Raw genomic sequence first — 16467 nt, forward strand, 5'->3', positions numbered from 1 at the left:
GAAATCCATTTTTTGCTAGAAAATAAGAGTAGAACTAAATTTTATAAGCTCATTCCCATTTCTATAATCCCATGAAGACTCTAGAATTGAGATCAGAAGTTCTCAACTTAATATTTCTTTGTGGCCCTTAACCAAATGACCCACAACAAATTAAAAATAAAGCAAAAGTGGGAATTCCCTGGCGGTCTAGTGGTTAGGACTCAGTGCTTTCACTGCCGGAGCCAGGGTTCAGTCCCTGGTCCAGGAACTAAGATCCCACAAGCTGTGTGGCACGGCCAAAAAAAAGGCAAAAGTAAAAATAATGAATCACTGAAAAGCATTGACAATGGAAAACAATGTCCAATTCCAGGCAACACTAATGATAACAAAGTATCCTTCCTAAAAGTTTTGGAAATTTCAACTACCTGCATATGAGCTCTCAGAATAGACACTTTGCACTTGCAGCAATAGCCAGACTCGGCAGAATTCTGGAGAGAGAGCTCTGTAAACTGCAGTAAGGCACTAATTCTTAACAGCTCTCTTAGGAGGTTATGGGTACAGTAAGTCCCCTACATACGAATGAGTTCCATTCTGAGACCGTGTTCATAGGTCCAATTTGTTCGTAAGTCCAACAAAGCCTAGGTACCCAACTAACACTATCGGCTATATAGGGTAATAGGTTTATAATACTTTTCACACAAATAATACATTTAAAAAAACCAAACACAAAAAATAAAACATTTTTAATCTTACAGTACAGTACCTTGAAAAGTACAGTAGTATAACACAACAGCTGGCATACAGGGGCTGGCATCGAGTGAACAGACAAGAAGAGTTACTGACTGGAGGAGAGAGAGGAGATGGGAGATGGTAGAGCTGAAGGATCGTCAGCAATAGGAGACAAGGAGGGCAAGCTGCAATTTCACTCATGCCTGACGTTGATGGCACAGGTTCTGTTTCCTTGCTGGATTCAATTCTATCTACCCTCTTGAAAAACCGATCCAGTGATGTCTGGGTAGTAGCTCATTTTTTCTCGTCATAGATGACATGGTAGCACTGGATTGCATTCTGAATGGCTGCTGCAAACTTCGTGTACCATTCTATGTTCTGGTCCTGTGCCTCAAAAACTAACAGTGCCTCGGGACTTCCCTAGTGGTCCAGTGGTTGAGAATCTGCCTTCCAATGCAGGGGATGCGAGTTCGATCCCTGGTCAGGGAACTAAGATCCCACATGTTGCAGGGCAACTAAGCAGGCACGCCACAACTACTGAGCCCATGCACCACAACTAGAGAGAAGCCCATGTGCCGCAACAAAAGATACCACATGCGGCAACTAAGACCCGACACAGCCAAAAATAAATTAAAACAAAAACAAAAACAAAAAAGAACTAATAGTGCCTCCTCAAATAAAGACAATCCCCTTGCCATTTCCTGCATAGTGAATCTCTTTAGTTATTCAGTTACTTCTTCCTCTTGTCTCTCTTCGTCCTTTCTCTGGGCCTCCAATTCCATCAGGTCTTCATTAGTAAGCTACACAAAGTAAGCACAGAAAAGCACAACCACGTGTAGAGAATGCATGCACGTGACAATGTACGCCAGACATGTGAACTAACTTACGTGATTGGACATGTGAACACAGGTTTGCATCTTTGAAAGTTCACAACTTGAAAGTTTACTGTAAATAGTTCTTAACCTTAGCTGTAAATGAAAGTCTATGGTTTGGCATGTCATTATGTTAAAAACAACCTTCCAATTTAGATCATAGGGTCACTTCTTTAGATAAGTGGGAAAGGTATCAATTGGATTCTAATTAATAGTTACATGTTAATAGGCTCTGCTAGCTATAGAAAACCAAGTAATTTTTTACAAATGAAGAGTGCTTCATCCAAAAATTTATTATATGTGTTTGGAACACTGAAGCCTCACGTATTATTATTTTTTTCTATAAAATCTACTCCAGCCCCTTTCAGTGCAGAGAAATAAAATAGACAAATGCAAGTGCCAAGTCCTCTCCATACTCTTCCAAATGTCTCTCAAAGAATCCTGGTACTCGCCATCCCCACTGCCACTAACTCAATTTAATTCATCTGTACTGTAACAGACTTTTAATTGGTCTTCCAAATATTAATTTCACTATCAATCCCCCTTCCATATCATAGCCAGTGATCTTTCCAAGATGAAAATCTGATCATGCAATTCAAGCACTTTAAAAAAACTTTTAATAGCACCAAATTTGTTTAAGAATAGTCTAGATACCTTAATGTGGTTTTTCTAGTCCCTGTTTCTTTCCAACTTAATCTCCCATTATTTTCCTCTCCTTCATTCCTGCCCCCTTACACTCTTCCTAGGAAGCTCTTCTGCACACAGTCCCACCTCCCACACCCAGCCATCCCCTATAGACCCTTCAAATCTCAGTTTAGGTATCACTGTTTGGAATGGGAAGAGATAAATGTGGAAAGAACAAATACAATTCCTTTATGGAGTTTTATTAAAAAGGAAGACGAGAAATGGGCTCAAGAAATAAGTTTGGTAAATGGGAAAAGAATTTGAAAAAGAATAGATACATGTACATGTATAACTGAATCACTTTGCTGTACACCTGAAACTGTCACAACATTGTTAACCAACTATACTCCAATATAAAATTAAAAGTTTAAAAAAATTACAATTTTTTTTAAAAAAGAAAGAAGTTTGGAATGCGGGTAGGGTATTGACAAGGGAAGAAATAACAGCATTTTTGAATGTTAATGGAGATCCAATAAAAGGGGATATTTTGATGATGTTGGAAAGAGATTGGAGAATTAACTAAATTTATTTCCTTGAGTAGGCCAGAGGTGATGGGATCTAGTGCCCAAGTGGAAGGGCTTGCATTAAATAGAAATATGGAGCATTCGCCTCCAGTAACTGGAGATAAGGTAGTGTATGTAAGTATAAATGCATAATAGGGAGGTAGATGTGATAGGTGTGAGCATGGGAAGTTCTATTCTGATTGCTTTTATATTCTGACAATGAAGTGCTAATCAGGGTCATCAGCTGAGTCAGTTTCAGGAGCAGATGCAGGAAGTTTGAAGAGAAAGAAAAAAGTTAATCTTTCAAAAGTAAGAATGATTGGTATAGGGACAGGTTCTCAAAGTGTGGTCCCTGGCTCAGCAACTGCATCACTTGGTTAAATATGCAAAATTTTGGTCCCCACCCAGACCTGAATCAGAAATTCCAAGGGTGGGGTACAGCAATCTGGTTTTTTTTTTTTTTTTAATTTTAATTTTTATTTATTTATTTATTTATGGCTGTGTTCGGTCTTCGTTTCTGTGCGAGGGCTTTCTCTAGTTGCGGCAAGTGGGGGCCACTCTTCATCGCGGTGCGCGGGCCTCTCACTATCGCGGCCTCTCTTCTTGCGGAGCACAGGCTCCAGACGCGCAAGCTCAGTAGTTGTGGCTCACGGGCCCAGCTGCTCCGCGGCATGTGGGATCCTCCCAGACCAGGGCTCGAACCCGCGTCCCCTGCATTGGCAGGCAGACTCCCAACCACTGCGCCACCAGGGAAGCCCAGCAATCTGGTTTTTAACAAACTTTACAGGTGATTCTTTTACAAGCTAAAATTTGAGACCAGGCATATCAGACTCACTTGGAAGGCTTATTGAACCAAAGGGAGCTGGGTCCCAGTCTCAGATTTTCTAATTCAGGTCTGGGGTGGGACCCAACCAAGAATTTCCATTTCTAACAAGTTCCCAGGTGAAGTTGGTACTGCTGGCCAGCAGACCACACTTTGAAAACTACTGGTCTAAGGAAATGTAGTATGATATAGTTGCATCAGGGGCATATCATGAGGTCCGTGGTCTTAAATTTAAATTGGACTTTCTGTTTGTGTGTGTATGTATGTGTGTGTTTCCCCAGCCACATTCAGTTATACAGGTATAATATTGATTTGAACCAGGGCTGTGATTTAGCCAAGCAAATTCAAAAGCAAAAGAGGAGCAAGGGAATTTAGAATGTGTGTGAAGGAGTGAATATAACATATTAACCATGAAATTTAAGCTAGGTAAAGAAGAACATGAGGGTTTGGGGGGGGCAGTAAATGATAGTGAAAAGGTGTTAGGATAAATGCATTATAGATACCTATAGAATTGAATGATTGTTGGGTTTGGAATAGTAGAAAAAGTTCAATAGATGGAAAGTGGTGGTCCAAGATGATTGTTAGAAATGGAAATTATGAGGAATTGCCATTACTGGTAATGATAAGGTCAATGAAGGTTTCCCAGATCAAATACAGGATGCCCATTTAAATTTGAATTTTAGATAGGCAACGGATACTTCTTAGTATAAGTATGTTCCAAAGTATACTTAGAATGGGTTTATTTTCATCCATTATGCTGATCTTACAATGGGACCCTTCAGCCTAGTAACCTCTGTCCTTCAATTTTGGGATATTTTCTTAAATTATTTGGTTATTTCCTCCCCTTCATTTTCTCTGTTCTTTCTTTCTGGAACCCCTAATATATTGATGTTGTACCTCCTGTCTTACCTGTTTTCTCAAATATTCCACCTCTTGTCTTTTTGCCCATTATCTGGAAGATTTCCTTAACATTATCTAATCCTTTTATTGAATTTATTTCTGCTAACATTTAAAAATTACCAAGAGCTCTTTTTGCTCTCTAACACTTTATTTTTTATTGTATTCTATTGCTGTTTCATTGATGCCATATATTCTCTTAATGCTCTGAAAATATTAATCATAGTGTTTCTGTTTGCTTGTTTTTGAAATTGTCCTCTGTGTATAACCACCGTTTTCTTCCAATTCCATTTTTGTGTGTTATTTCTTAGAAGCTTTCTTCAGAGAGAAGGTAATCTTTAGTGTTCTGCTCATGTTTAAGAGTGAGAGGCTAAAAATACAGTTGGACACTCTGAGCACATAAATGGGCTTATTAAATGTGAGGTACATTGTAGGATGATCTGGTTTTGCTGCTCGGAAACCCCAATACCAGTATATTAAAATGTTTTCTCTTGGGCTGATCAGATTCCTCAGAAAAATGTCTCCCAATCTCTTGGAGTCATGTGGTTGGGAAAGTGTTGAGGGTCTCAGCATTCTACATGCAAACATTCACTCAAACACAATTTTCAGTCTGTTACCCATGCACACCCTCGATTGTAACTGGCAACATCCCAGCCAGTAAAACCCCTGTTTTACTCTCTCCAAAGAACAAAGCTCTACAAAGTGTCTACAAGAGACCCACTTCAGACCTAGGGACACATACAGACTGAAAGAGAGGGGATGGAAAAAGATATTCCATACAAATGGAAAAAAAAATAAAATTATTTATTTATTATTTACATTTTGGTACATGACTCTTTTTGAATTATGGTTTTCTCAGGGTATATGCCCAGTAGTGGGATTGCTGGGTCGTATTTATTTATTTTTGGCTGCATTGGGTTTTCGTTGCTGGGCATGGGCTTTTCCTAGTTGCGGCGAACAGGGGTTACTCTTTGTTGTGATGCGCAGGTTTCTCATTGCGGTGGCTTCTCTTGTTGTAGAGCACCGGCTCTAGGCATGCGGGTTTCAGTAGTTGTGGCACGCGGGCTCAGTATGTGGCTCACAGGCTTTGTTGTTCCGCAGCATGTGGGATCTTCCCTGACCAGCACTGGCAGGCAGATTCTTAACCACTGTGCCACCAGGGAAGCCCTATTATTTATGTTAAAATAAATCAACCTCAGCTAAGAAAATAAGAAAAAAGGAAAAAAACAGATAAGGAGAGAGCAGACAGCAGAAGCAAGAAGAACTACAATCCTGCAGCCTGTGGAACAAAAAACACATTCACAGAAAGATAGACAAGATGAAAAGGCAGAGGGCTATGTACCAGATGAAGGAACAAGATAAAACCCCAGAAAAACAACTAAATGAAGCAGAGATAGGTAACCTTCCAGGAAAAGAATTCAGAAGAATGATAGTGAAGATGATCCAGGACCTCGGAAAAAGAATGGAGGCAAAGATCGAGAAGATGCAAGAAATGATTAACAAAGACCTAGAAGAATTAAAGAACAAACAAACAGAGACGAACAATACAATAAGTAAAATGAAAACTACACTAGAAGGAATCAATAGCAGAATAACTGAGGCAGAAGAACGGATAAGTGACCTGGAAGACAGAATGGTGGAATTCATTGCTGTGGAACAGAATAAAGAGAAAAGAATGAAAAGAAATGAAGACAGCCTAAGAGACCTCTGGGACAACATTAAACGCAACAACATTGGCATTATAGGGGTCGCAGAAGGAGAAGAGAGAAAGGACCCGAGAAAATATTTGAAGAGATTATAGTGAAAAACTTCCCTAACATGGGAAAGGAAGTAGCCACCCAAGTCCAGGAAACACAGAGTCCCATACAGGATAAAGCCAAGGAGAAACACACCGAGACACATAGTAATAAAATTGGGAAAAATTAATGACAAAGAAAAATTATTGAAAGCACCAAGGGAAAAACAACAAATAACATACAAGAGAACTCCCATAAGGTTAACAGCTGATTTCTCAGCAGAAAGTCTACAAGCCATGATATACTTAAAGTGATGAAAGGGAAGAACCTACAACCAAGATTACTCTACCCGGCAAGGATCTCATTCAGACTCAGTGGAGAAATCAAAAGCTTTACAGACAAACAAAAGCTAAGAGAATTCAGCACCTCCAAGCCAGCTCTACAACAAATGCTAAAGGAACTTCTCTAAGTGGGAAACACAAGAGAAGAAAAGGACCTACAAAAACAAACCCAAAACAATTAAGAAAATGGTCATAGGAACATACATATCGATAATTACCTTAAACATGAATGGATTAAATGCTCCAACCAAAAGACACAGGCTTGCTGAATGGATACAAAAACAAGACCCATATATATGCTGTCTACAAGAGACCCACTTCAGACCTAGGGACACATACAGACTGAAAGTGAGGGGAGGCAAAAAGATATTCCATGCAAATGGAAATCAAAAGAAAGCTGCAGTAGCTACACTCATATCTGATAAAATACACTTTAAAATAAAGAATGTTACAAGAGACAAGGAAGGAGACTACATAATGACCAAAGGATCAATCCAAGAAGAATATGTAACAATTATAAATATATATGCACCCAACATAGGAGCACCTCAGTACATAAGGCAACTGCTAACAGCTATAAAAGAGGAAATCGACAGTAACAAAATAATAGGGGGGGACTTTAGCACCTCACTTACACCAATGGACAGATCATCCAAAATGAAAATAAATAAGGAAACAGAAGCTTTAAATGACACAATAGACCACATAGATTTAATTGATATTTATAGGACATTCCATCCAAACACAGCAGATTACACGTTCTTCTCAAGTGCACACAGAACATTCTCCAGGATAGATCACATCTTGGGTCACAAATCAAGCCTCACTAAATTTAAGAAAATTGAAATCATATCAAGCATCTTTTCTCACCACAACGCTATGAGAGATTAGAAATGAATTACAGGGAAAAAAACATAAAAAACACAAACACATGGAGGTTAAACAATACGTTACTAAATAACCAAGAGATCACTGAAGAAATTAAAGAGGAATTCAAAAAATACCTAGAGACAAATGACAATGAAAACACGACAATCCAAACTTATGGGATGCAGCAAAAGCAGTTCTAAGAGGGAAGTTTATAGCTATACAAGCCTACCTCAAGAAACAACAAAAATCTCAAGTACACAATCTAACCTTACACCTAAAGGAACTAGAGAAAGAAGAACACACAAAACCCAAAGTTAGCAGAAGGAAAGAAATCATAAAGATCAGAGCAGAAAATAAAGAAATAGAAACAAAGAAAACATTAGCAAAGATCAATAAAACTAAAAGCTGGTTCTTTGAGAAGATACCAAAATTGATAAAGCATTAGCCAAACTCATCAAGAAAAAGAGGGAGAGGACTCAAATCAAAAAAATCAGAAATGAAAAAGGAGAAGTTACAACAGACACTGCAGAAATACAAAGCATCCTAAGAGACTACTACAAGCAAATCTATGCCAATAAAATGGACAACCTGGAAGAAATGGACAAATTCTTACAAAGGTATAACCTTCCAAGACTGAACGAGGAAGAAATAGAAAACATGAACAGACCAACCACAAGTAATGAAATTGAAACTGTGATTAAAGATCTTCCAACAAACAAAAGTCCAGGACCAGATGGCTTCACAGGTGAATTCTACCAAACATTTAGAGAAGAGCTAACACCCATCCTTCTCAAACTCTTCCAAAAAACTGCAGAGGAAGGAACACTCCCAAACTCATTCTATGACGCCACCATCACCCTGATGCCAAAACCAGACAAAGATACTACAAAAAAAGAAAATTACAGACCTATAACTGATGAACATAGATGCAAAAATGCTGAACAAAATACTAGCAAACAGAATCCAACAACACATTTAAAGGATCATACACCATGATCAAGTGGGATTTATCCCAGGGATGCAAGGATTCTTCAATATACGCAAATCAATCAATGTGATAAAACATATTAACAAATTGAAGAATAAAAACCATACGATCATCTTAGTAGATGCAGAAAAAGCTTTTGACAAAATTCAACACCCATTTATGATAAAAACTCTCCAGAAAGTGGGCATAGAGGGAACCTACCTCAACATAATAAAGGCCATATATGACAAACCCACAACAAACATCATTCTCAATGGTGAAAAACTGAAAGCATTTCTTCGAAGATCAGGAACAAGACAAGGATGTCCACTCTTACCACTATTTTTCAACATAGTTTTGGAAGTCCTAGCCACGGCAATCAGAGAAGAAAAAGAAATAAAAGGAATACAAATTAGAAAAGAAGAAGTAAAACTGTCACTGTTTGCAGATGACATCATAATATACATAGAGAATCCTAAAAATGCCACCAGAAAACTACTAGAGCTAATCAATGAATTTGGTAAAGTTGAAGGATACAAAATTAATGCACAGAAATCTCTTGCATTCCTGTACAGTAATGATGAAAAATCTGAAAGAGAAATTATGGAAACATTCCCATTTACCATTGCAACAAAAAGAATAAAATACCTAGGAATAAACCTACCTAGGGAGACAAAAGAACTGTATGCAGAAAACTATAAGACACTGATGAAAGAAATTAAAAATGATACCAACAGATGGAGAGATATACCATGTTCTTGGATTGGAAGGATCAATATTGTGAAAATGACTATACTACCCAATGCAATCTATAGATTCAATGCAATCCCTATCAAATTACCAATGGCATTTTTTACAGAACTAGAACAAAAAATCTTAAAATCTGTATGGAGACACAAAAGACCCCGAATAGTCAAAGCAGTCTTGAGGGGAAAAAACGGAGCTGGAGGAATCAGACTTCCTGACTTCACACTATACTACAAAGCTACAGTAATCAAGACAATATGGTACTGGCTCAAAAACAGAAACATAGATCAATGGAACAAGATAGAAAGCCCAGAGATAAACCTATGCACTTATTTTCAACTAATCTATGACAAAGTAGGCAAGGATATACAATGGAGAAAAGACAGTCTCTTCAATAAATGGTGCTGGGAAAACTGGACAGCTACATGTAAAAGAATGAAATTAGAACACTCCCTAACATCATACACAAAAATAAACTCAAAATGGATTCGAGACCTAAATGTAAGGCCAGACACTATAAAACTCCTAGAGGAAAACATAGGAAGAACACTCTTTGACATAAATCACAGCAAGATCTTTTTTGATCCACCTCCTAGAGTAATGGAAATAAAAACAAAAATAAACAAATGGGACCTAATGAAACTTCAAAGCTTTTGCACAGCAATGGAAACCAGAAACAAGACGAAAAGACATCCCTCAGAATGGGAGAAAATATTCGCAAACAAATCAATGGACAAAGGATTAATCTACAAAATATATAAACAGCTCATGCAGCTCAATATTAAAGAAACAAACAACCCAATCCAAAAATGGGCAGAAGACTTAAATAGACATTTCTCCAAAGAAGACATACAGATGACCAAGAAGCATATGAAAAGCTGCTCAACATCACTATTAGAGAAATGCAAATCAAAACTACAGTGAGGTATCACCTCACATCAGTTAGAATGGACATCATCAGAAAATGTACAAACAACAAATGCTGGAGAGGGTTTGGAGAAAATGGAACCCTCTTGCATTGTTGGTGGGAATGTAAATTGATACAGCCACTATGGAGAACAATATGGAGGTTTCTTAAAAAACTAAAAGTAGAATTCCCATATGACCCAGCAATCCCACTACCGGGCATATACCCAGAGAAAACCATAATTCAAAAAGACACATGCACCCCAATATTCATTGCAGCACTATTTACAATAGCCAGGTCATGGAAGCAACCTAAATGCCCATCGACAGACGAATGGATAAAGAAGATGTTGTACAATTATACAATGGAATATTACTCAGCCATAAAAAGGAATGAAAATGAGTCATTTGTTGAGACGTGGATGGATCTAGAGACTGTCATACAGAGTGAAGTAAGTCAGAAAGAGAAAAACAAATATCGTATATTAACGCATGTATGTGGAATCTAGAAAATTGGTACAGATGAACTGGTTTGCAGGGCAGAAATTGAGACACAGATGTAGAGAACAAACGTATGGACACCAAGGGGGGGAAGTGACGGGGGTTGGGGGTGGTGGTGTGATGAATTGGGCGATTAGGATTGACATGTATACACTGATGTGTAAAAAATTGATGACTAATAAGGACCTGCTGTGTAAAAAAATAAATAAAATAAAATTCAATAGAAAACCAGATAAAGTAAATTGCAGTAAAATCTTGATAATCACTGAATCTAGGGGGTGGGTGCTTGTTTCTACTCTTGTATATGTATGAAAGCGTTGATTATATATCTTTGAAAAATGTTGTTTTATGGAGTTTTTCACAAGGGAGCCAAATTAGATGTGTGTTAATTCATCACCTTTCACGTGCAGCTCTCCTTATGTTTAAACTCTTTTCTTCAGCTATACATTTGTAATAATTTGGTGTTAAGCACCTATATTGTATTTCAATAGTATTCAAAGCACAGAGCCAATTAATCCAATTAATACCTGGTTGCTTGGTTATTTTATGTTTACACGTTTTAGTTTTCCTCAGAGTGTTAGGTATACTGTAATTGGCTTTTATGATCTTAAAGTATATTAGGTTAAGATTAGCTACCTGAAAGTTACCCCTTTGAGATTTTCATGAAACAAGATGAAAATCTCTTAATTGTGAGGCAAGTATATACATACTCATACACATAAAAAAAATATATACTTATAGTAATTCCATTTTAATGCCATTTAACTTGCATTTTAGGATCTTCCTTAGATAACCTTATAATGTTAAAATGTTAATAAATCAGTATTAAGTTAGGAGATACATATGAGCAATGCTAATACATAGTAGAAATAATGGTATCCAGTATCAGAAAATCAGATCTTTTTTGAGATCCCTTTTTTCAACTGTTACCAATATCCTATTTAAAGAAAACTTTGTTTTTTGCGATCCAAAATAATTATCAAAGCAAACAGCTTAAGTGTCAAACTAGATAATCAAGTTTTTAAAAAAACTATATTTATTTATTTATTTTGGTTGCACTGTGTCTTAGTTGTGGCCCACGGGATCTTCCTTGCAGCAGGCAAGGTCTTTAGTTGTGGCATGAGGACTTGTTAATTGCAGCATGTGGGGATCTAGTTCCCCAACCAGGGATTGAACTCAGGCCGCTGCACTGGGAGCTTGGAGTCTTACCCACTGGACCACCAGGGAAGTCCCTAGATAATCAACTTTAAACAGACTTACCTTTTTATGTATCTTACCTGAATTTGCTTAAAAATATTGATGTACCAGTGGAAATGAATAAGAATTCACAACTAGAACCATCAATTAATAATTTAAAAACTGACCATGAAAATTAAAATATATAGCACAGACTCATGATCCCTAAGATTCAAAATCACTTTTATGTACAACCTAATTGTTCATCCCCCAGTTTCATGTGCTTAAGTCTCTGCCTCAGACTGAAATTTAAAGATTAGTTTTTTACATAAACTTCATTATTTTTTTTTTCCACTTTCTGGGAAAGTGGAGTCAAATGATTTAGGGCTAACTACACCATCTAAATTAGTTTTAGGAAATTATCATTGTTTATCATAGTTTAATGCATTTAGTCTTAGACCCCTTTAAATTTCCTGTTCAACCAAAGTAATCCATTCATTGTACACTCACATATGCTTCAGAGAAGTTCTTGTAGTCCCCAAAATAACATTCTTTATCAACACAAAGGTTTTGCTAAATTCAAAGGGAAATTTCTCTCTATGTTAACTGGTAATTTGTTCCAGCGTTTACCCAAATCTAGTCACTTGGAGTAGAGTTTTAAAACTTTAGGAAGAAATTTTTTTCCTTTAAAAATAAACTAGGGCCAAAGAAAACAGTTATAAAAAATGTTTATTACTTGTATATTGCATAAATAAGTAACATATTTGCATACACTCTAATTCAAGAAGCCTGATTTTCATCCTCTCAAGCATTCAAGAACTATTTATTGAATACCTATGATATGCCAGGCACTGTACTAAACTATTGGGGTTAGAGGTTAACAGTTCAGGGTCTTCCCTCGTGGCGCAGTGGTTACAAATCCGCCTGCCAATGCAAGGGACACGGGTTCGAGCCCTGGTTTGGGAAGATCCCACGTGCCGCGGAGCAACTAAGCCAGTGTGCCACAACTACTGAGCCCACGTGCCCTAGAGCCCGTGCTCCGCAACAAGAGAAGCCACCGCAATGAGAAGCCCGCATACCACGACGAAGAGTAGCCCCAGCTCACCGCCAGCTAGAGAAAGCCTGCGCGCAGCAACGAAGACCCAACGCAGCCAAAACTAAATAAATTAATTAAAAAAATATATTTGAAACATTCCAGGTATTTTTGGTGCCATTTTATTAGCTTTCCTCTTACAAAACAGGTTAATTCTTTTGAAAGAATGCCTAAGAAAGAAAATCCATTAATCCTCAATCCAAATTACTGCAAAATTTCTTGGAACTGGTTTAATCGCTCTGCTTATACAAACAAAGGATTTGCCAAACATTTATGAGGGTCTAATTTTAAGTGACAGGGAAATTGTACATAAAACAGATACTTCATATATTGGCTCTCTTTTTAATTGTTTTGATGCTTTAATTAATTTTAATTGTTTTAATGTTGCCAGTGTTCTTCAGTTTTGAGACACAGTGTCCCCTTCTCAGGTTGCTCAGGGACTTAACGCTGGTGGCAAATCCGTTTAGGGAGAAGTTAGAGCATGATTAATGTGAAAACAATCATATAAGCCAAATATTTGGACCTAGTGAAGTAAATAAAGAATCTTGATTAGCTGATTAAATAGTTTGAAGAAAAGATTTTGTGAAAGGCTGAATCATATAATCTGTTCTCTATTATTAGTGACAGCTTTCTCAGTGTGTTTTACTGTCACAAGAGGTAATATAGCAGAAGGGTTAAGGACTTAAACTCTGGAATTAGGCTGCCTTGGTTGAAACCATGGTTCTGCCCTGTGCCTCAGTTTCCTCCTCTGTACAATAGGGATGATGATAATAGTATGTAGCTCATAGAGTTCAGAGGACTTAAGTTAATACATGTTGAGTGACTAGAATAATACCTGGCAGGGAGAAACCATTCAATAAATGCTTGCTCTTCAGTGTTAGGAAGTAAGGACTCTGATGCTTTCCAACTGTTTAACTATGGAACCTGCTTTTATTTACCTGAATGTAAACCTCTATACACATTTGTGTGGGCATCAAGGTGAAACATGTTTTAAATAATTGTGGGAAGTCATAAAACTTGGCTAGTGTCAGAGATAGTCATCACTCATAAACTGTACTACTTATTGGTCACTTTAGATATAAATTACAATAAACTTGCAGCATTCTAAAAATACTTTTCCTAGGTTAAAATTTAGCCTCTTTATTATTAAATACCCTAAAACCACAAAGAATCTGCTAATGTTTAAAATGGTTGTTTTATAATTGACACATCCCTACTGCAGCTGTTGATGTGTTTAAAACAGCAAAATGTGCTTCTGAAACAGTCTAAATGTAAATACAACACCAAGTATTGTATATTTTTCTTAACAAATTTAAATTACAAAAACCAAGAGGAAATTGTGGGCTAATCACTGACATTTTTTAGATTGACTGAGTTTTTGTTTTTGTTTTAATCCATTTCTCCTCTCTACAGTTTGGGAGTTATATAATCCATTTCTTTTCTCATGGTTCTTAATCTTACTTTTTTAAATGTCCTTATGAAACTTGAAGTCTAAAACACTATGGCTGTATCTATCTTCTTCCAAAATAATGAAAGAGACTTGGAGTGATGGTCTTCAAATATTTTTGTTTACAAAGCACTTAAAATAATTTTGAGAAACTACTATGGATGGATATTAACCAGACTTATTTTGGTGAACATTCTGCAATATATACATATATTAAATCATTATGATGTATACCTGAAACTAATATGTCAATTATATCTCAATAAAATATGTATCAATGTAAAAAACACTATGTAACTCTTGTATATTTTATCATAATTTATAATATTTGCAATAAATGTAATTAACAGAATATTAAAAATTTAGAGATTTTAAAATGTAAATTTTATCACTTAGATTTTAAATATGATTTGATACCCATCATTTCATTTAAGAAAGGTAAACTTCTCAAGAGTAGGAAATTTTGCATTATTCTTTTTTTGTCCTTAACTTGTGTTTCTATTCTACTTTGCCCATATGCTTTTTAAAAAATTAATACACTTTATTTTTAGAGCAGTTTTATATTACAGAAAAATTGAGTGAGAAAGTATAGAAAGTTCTCGTATACCCCTTTCACAACCCTCCCCCCTCCCCCCAGTTTCCCCTATTATTAACATCTTGCATTAGTGTGGTACATTAGTTACAATTGATAAGCAAATATTGATACCTTATTATTAGTTAAAGTTCATAATTTACATTGGGATTCACTCTTTGCGTTGTACATTCTACAGGTTTTGACAAATGTATAATGACATGTATCCACATTACAGTGTCATACAGTGTAGTTTCACTGCCCTAAAAACGCCCTGTCCTCTACCTATACATCCCTCCCTTCCTCCCTCCTCTCAAACCTCTGGCAACCACGGATCTTTTAAATGTCTCCATAGTTTTGCCTTTTCCAGAGTGTCACATAGTTGGAATCATACAGTTTGTAGCCTTTCAGATTGGCTTCTTTCACTTAGAAATATTTATTTAAGTTTCCTACATGTCTTTTCATGGCATGATAATTCATTTCTTTTATCACAGAATAATCTTCCATTCTGTGGATGTACCACAGTTGTTTATCTATCCACTTACTGAAGGACATCTTGATTGCTCTGAATATTTGGCAATTATAAATAAGGCCGCTATTAACAGCCGTTTGCACGTTTTTATGTGGACAAAAGTTTTTACCTCATTTGGGTAAATACCAAAGAGCACACTTGCTGGATCCTATCAAAAGAGTATGTTTAGTTTTTGTCATACTATCTTCCAAAGTGTCAGTACTATTTTGTATTCCCACAAGCAATGAATGAGAGTTCCTGTTGCTCCACTTTCTTGCCAGTAACTTGGTATTGGCTGTTGGGAGGTCTCAGCCCCTTGCCACATGTACCTCTTCAGAGGCTGTTTGAGTGTCTTTTTAAAAAATATTTATTTACTTTGGCTGTGGCGAGTCTTAGTTGCGGCATGCATGTGGGGTCTAATTCCCCCACCAGGGATCGAACCCGGATCCCCTGCATTGGGAACGCGGAGTCTTACCCACTGGACCACAAGGGAAGTCCCAACACTTTTTTTTGAATGAATATATTCATCCTCTAGAATTGATTGCTCACTGAAGGTCAGCATATGTGAACTTCAGGGCTGTCTGATCACCTGTAAATTAAAGAATTTATTTTCAGTAGTTCAATTAAGGTGTCAGTGGGAAAAAATGCACAACCTAAAAGTTGAGAATTATGTTTTATTCAAGAACATTACTGAGTACTATAGCCTGGAAACAGAGTCTCAGCTTTGAGAAACTGTTTCAAAGAGGTAAGGGAGGAGCCAGATTATGTAGGAGTTTTTGCTAGAAAAAGACATGTAGTCGAACATCAAAACATTACTGCTAATTACAAAAAACCAGACATCTCAAGTTAATGATGTTAGGGCTTTTCTATGTATGGGAAGATACAAGAGTCTGGGCTCATTGAGGGACTTCCCTGGTGGTCCAGTGGTTGAGAATCCGCCTTCCAATGCAGGAGATGCCAGTTCAATCCCTGGCGGGGGAATAAGATCCCACATGCCGCAGGGCAACTAAGCCTGAGCGCTCTAGAGCCCACATGCCGCAACTACTGAGCCTGAGCGCCGCAACTAGAGAGAAGCCCGTGTGCCGCAACGAAAGATCCCGCATGCTGCAACTAA

Source organism: Balaenoptera ricei, chromosome 2 (assembly GCF_028023285.1).
Source record: "Balaenoptera ricei isolate mBalRic1 chromosome 2, mBalRic1.hap2, whole genome shotgun sequence".
Taxonomy (NCBI): domain Eukaryota; kingdom Metazoa; phylum Chordata; class Mammalia; order Artiodactyla; family Balaenopteridae; genus Balaenoptera; species Balaenoptera ricei.